Here is a 5,000-nt window from a genome sequence, read left to right on the forward strand (position 1 = left end):
CTTAAAAATGGTTTGCTTTAAAATCAGAAAAGAACCAATTCACCGTTGCTGTTGAGAAAAGTGTATGCCAGGCAAAACAAGTTATATCTCGGTGGCCTGAAAGTTAAGAAATAATTTGCCTGTGTTTAAATTAACAAATACACCAATACATCACTAACGTTTCATGTTTAACCGGAGAATTAGGGAAGCAGATGTTCGAAGGTGTAATAGCTGTTGAGTTTTATTCCTCAGTTATCGAGTTCCATAACTATAAAACTTAAAAATGGATTGCTTTAAAATCAGAAAAGAACCAATTCACCGTTGCTGTTGAGAAAAGTGTATGCCGGGCAAAACAAGTTGGATCTCGGTAGCCTGAAAGTTAACTGACAAAATAATTTGCCTGTGTTTAAATTAACAAATATACCAATACATCGCTAACGTTTCATGTTTAACCGGAGAATTAGGAAAGCAGATGTTCGAAGGTGTAATAGCTGTTGAGTTTTGTTCCTCAGTTATCGAGTTCCATAACTATAAAACTTAAAAATGGATTGCTTTAAAATCAGAAAAGAACCAATTCACCGTTGCTGTTGAGAAAAGTGTATGCCAGGCAAAACAAGTTGCATCTCGGTAGCCTGAAAGTTATCTGACAAAATAATTTACCTGTGTTTAAATTAACAAATATACCAATACATCACTAACGTTTCATGTTTAACCGGAGAATTAGGGAAGCAGATGTTCGAAGGTGTAATAGCTGTTGAGTTTTACTCCTCAGTTATCGAGTTCCATAAGTATAAAACTTAAAAATGGATTGCTTTAAAATCAGAAAAGAACCAATGAACCGTTGCTGTTGAGAAAAAGTGTATGCCAGGCAAAACAAGTTGCATCTCGGTAGCCTGAAAGTTAACTGACAAAATAATTTGCCTGTGTTTAAATTAACAAATATACCAATACATCGCTAACGTTTCATGTTTAACCAGAGTCTCAGAATTAGGGAAGCAGATGTTCGAAGGTGTAATAGCTGTTGAGTTTTATTCCTCAGTTATCGAGTTCCATAAGTATAAAACTTGCACCAGCAGCAAGCATGAACCACCTACATGTGGAACAATAACAACAACTAATTGACTACGGGGAAACGATTCCCTGTGACACCGCCGGATACGAAAAACCAAAATCCCCCGTGGGGGGAAAAACTGGAAACGTATTCCCGGAATCAATGCAATGCCGCGATCCCTCCGGGGTTTAGAGGAACTCTAGTTACAAAATAATAATGATTCATAAAAGAAACAAAAGTTAATCGGACTGATGCAGGCCTAGAATGCCTCACGACGTGATGAACTGACACTTCATAGACAACCTGCCACCCATCATGCCTTACACCAATCGTACCCAGACCCTTCTGTTCTCGTGCCGTAGAAATATCAATTTCTGTCTTATTCGCACGCTCAACCGTCAGAAATTATATATTTCAACTTCACTACACAAACAAATGCAATCCATTAGGTTTATTTTGGTATCTTTCGGCCTCGCACCAGCAGCAAGCATGAACCACCTAGAAGACAAAGAACGGGCTTGACGATTTGTCTAAGAGAAAAAGCAAGAAAACTAGCAGTATCGGTTACAAACCCAAGGACTTAGAGACCGAAAGTTTGACGTCTGTGCTGTCTTCAACATACCCATCCTTAGCGGTTGCGGACTTCCAACGACTCTGTCTCTGAAAGACTCTATCAGGCACTCCACTATTAGCCGCATGCAAAGTGGGCGGAATGAAGAATGTAAAGAGATGCTTACAGGCTCTCCCGCCTCGCCTCGACCCAAGCCCCCACTCACTTTTCACACGCAGTTCTTTTCGTTTTCTCGACTATCTGAGAGCCTTTAACAGGCTAGTCTCCTGACGGTCTAGATACCCGTCAAGAAAGGCTAAAAACATAACACAAAAGGTGTTTTGTATTCAGAAAAGTGTTAAAGCATTCAGGATCGATCAGGTTAAAAATAAAGTAAGAGAGATACAGCAATGATATTGAAGTAAACCATCTAATGGACTCTTAAAGCAAAAAATACTGTCTGTTAAACACTGTATACATAACTTTACAGAAAATAGAGAATTTTTATCCTCTCTACTGTAATACAAATTTGTTTCCTAGATTGTCAACTCTGATAGAATGAGTAATCACACATACCTATTTCAATCTGCTGTAATCGGCCGTCATGCAAGAGCAAGTGGTTAAGACATTTCAGTGAGAGGATCAGGAGTTTTCTCTGCGGCATCGCCTTATATTACAATTTAACGAGGAATTCTGCTTTAAGTGACTTTGGTTTTTTGACTATAATTCTACCATTCTTTAAAACACATTATAAGTGCACATTAGTTTCCATTTTTGTTTTTTGTTTCTCACTCAAGCCGTGCTTGAATTTGAGGTTCTGTCTCGAATATCTGAGTTTATGAACAAAAGTGTGATAATTGACCTTTCACTCGGAAAAATTTATTTCCGTTAATGGGTTAGGAGAATTGTTACCGCCAGTGACAGTGAAAGCTGAAAAATAAGAGCCGCTCAGTTACTTTGCTATGAGAGACATGAGTTGAGGACAGGAACTTAACATATCTTGTATATGTCGCTCCTGAAACGTCCTCATGCAACTTACAAAGTTGCGAACATTTCAAGGATTGAAAGTTAAGAGTAGGCGGAAAGTTATCCGTCATGTATACAACATAAAAATGGACAAGCAAAATAAAAAGGGTTTTCTTCATGATAAGGAGCCTCGAAGGAGCACTATTACTAAAAGATTAAAATAACTTGTTTCGTTAAACAACACTGATTGTATTTTCACTGTAACAGCTATGATGGTCTATGATTAATGAACATTTTCTCTTATCATGAATTAAGTGTGAAACAGATGTCTGGGAAAAGGTGTTTTTCCTTGTTAATTGAGAATGTTTAAATCGGTTTTATAAGAAAGAAGCGGTTTTCTTGGTGTGCCGACAAAGATTATTTGCATAGGTTTAATTCAGTTTTTAACGTTAAACAAGTTATTTGGGAGGCGGCGTTTTCCATTTCTCAGGGCATTGGGTTTGCATGCCGTCGCCCTGGGCTCAAATCCCGTTTTAGTGTCTGGTTTGGATTTGTTTCTGGTTGTCCCGTTTTCAACTCTACCACGCTTTGTAAATAGCCAACTGGTTGCCTGCTGCCAGTTGGGGTTCTTAATCATGTTCCTGTTGTAAAGTTTGAATTGTTCCTTTCAAATTATTAAAAGTGCGGTGCCAGTGAACTAGCTAGATAGTTAAGTGCTCTTCTACTATAAACAGAGCACAGTGAAAGCATTGTCATTATCATTATTATTACTAGTTATTGCAACTAGCGGTCAATTGGTGCTATTGCTCTTTGTTTCAGTAATATATTTTTAATTACGATGGGCACTCCATTGACACTTAGGGCGCTTTCCTTCCGTCTGAACTGGCCGACCAGATCCGTCAGTTTGCAAAGAAAATGCAACAATTTGAAGGCAACACTTGCAAGATGATCCTTCATATTCTTCTGGAGGAGTATATATCATCCTCGAAGCGTGTTAATTTGAAAGCGTTCTAGAGTTAGTCCTTCCAAATGCCCAGTCTGGCTGGTCCGTTCTGTCAAATGAAAAGCGCCCTTAGTCTCGGTAATTTACGGATTGGGCGGTGCTTTTAGTCTGTAATTCCTTTTATAAGTTTTTTGCTCTCGTTTTGTTATGTGGCAGTCTTCGAACGTTGTTTTCTGTCGAATCCCGAGATGGGTTCCTTCATATGGTTTTTACATTTCTGGTTTTGTGTTGTGCTGTGCAAATCTTGCGGAACCAATGTAAAAATGTAAATGAAAGGATCCTTTAAAAAGATATAAGGGCGGAAAGTTATCCGTCATGTATACAACATAAAAATGGACAAGCAAAATAAAAAGGGTTTTCTTCATCATTCGGATCTTCAAAGGAGCACTATTACTAAAAGATTAAAATAACTTGTTTCGTTAAACAACACTGATTGTATTTTCACTGTAACAGCTATGATGGTTTATGATTAATGAACATTTTCTCTTATCATGAATTAAGTGTGAAACAGATGTCTGGGAAAAGGTGTTTTTCCTTGTTAATTAAGAATGTTTAAATCGGTTTTATAAGAAAGAAGCGGTTTTCTTGGTGTGCCGACAAAAATTCTTTGCATAGGTTTAATTCAGTTTTTAACGTTAAACAAGTTATTTGGGAGGCGGCGTTTTCCATTTCTTAGGGCATTGGGTTTGCATGCCGTCGCCCTGGGCTCAAACCAGTTTTAGTGTCTGGTTTGGATTTGTTTCTGGTTGTCCCGTTTTCAACTCTACCACGTTTTGTAAATAGCCAACTGGTTGCCTGCTGCCAGTTGGGGTTCTTAATCATGTTCCTGTTGTAAAGTTTGAATTGTTCCTTTCAAATTATTAAAAGTGCGGTGCCAGTGAACTAGCTAGATAGTTAAGTGCTCTTCTACTATAAACAGAACACAGTAAAAGCATTATCATTATCATTATTATTACAAGTTATTGCAACTAGCGGTCAATTGGTGCTATTGCTCTTTGTTTCAGTAATATATTTTCAATTACGATGGGCACTCCATTGACACTTAGGGCGCTTTCCTTTCGTCTGAACTGGCCGACCAGATCCGTCAGTTTGCAAAGAAAATGCAACAATTTGAAGGCAACACTTGCAAGATAATCCTTCATATTCTTCTGGAGGAGTATATATCATCCTCGAAGCGTGTTAATTTGAAAGCGTTCTAGAGTTAGTCCTTCCAAATGCCCAGTCTGGCTGGTCCGTTCTGTCAAATGAAAAGCGCCCTTAGTCTCGGTACTTTACGGATTGGGCGGTGCTTTTAGTCTGTAATTCCTTTTATAAGTTTTTCGCTCTCGTTTTGTTATGTGGCAGTCTTCGAACGTTGTTTTCTGTCGAGTCCCGAGATGGGTTCCTTCATATGGTTTTTACATTTCTGGTTTTGTGTAGTGCTGTGCAAATCTTGGGAAACCAATGTAAAG

Source organism: Montipora foliosa, chromosome 11 (genome assembly GCF_036669935.1).
Source record: "Montipora foliosa isolate CH-2021 chromosome 11, ASM3666993v2, whole genome shotgun sequence".
NCBI lineage: Eukaryota > Metazoa > Cnidaria > Anthozoa > Scleractinia > Acroporidae > Montipora > Montipora foliosa.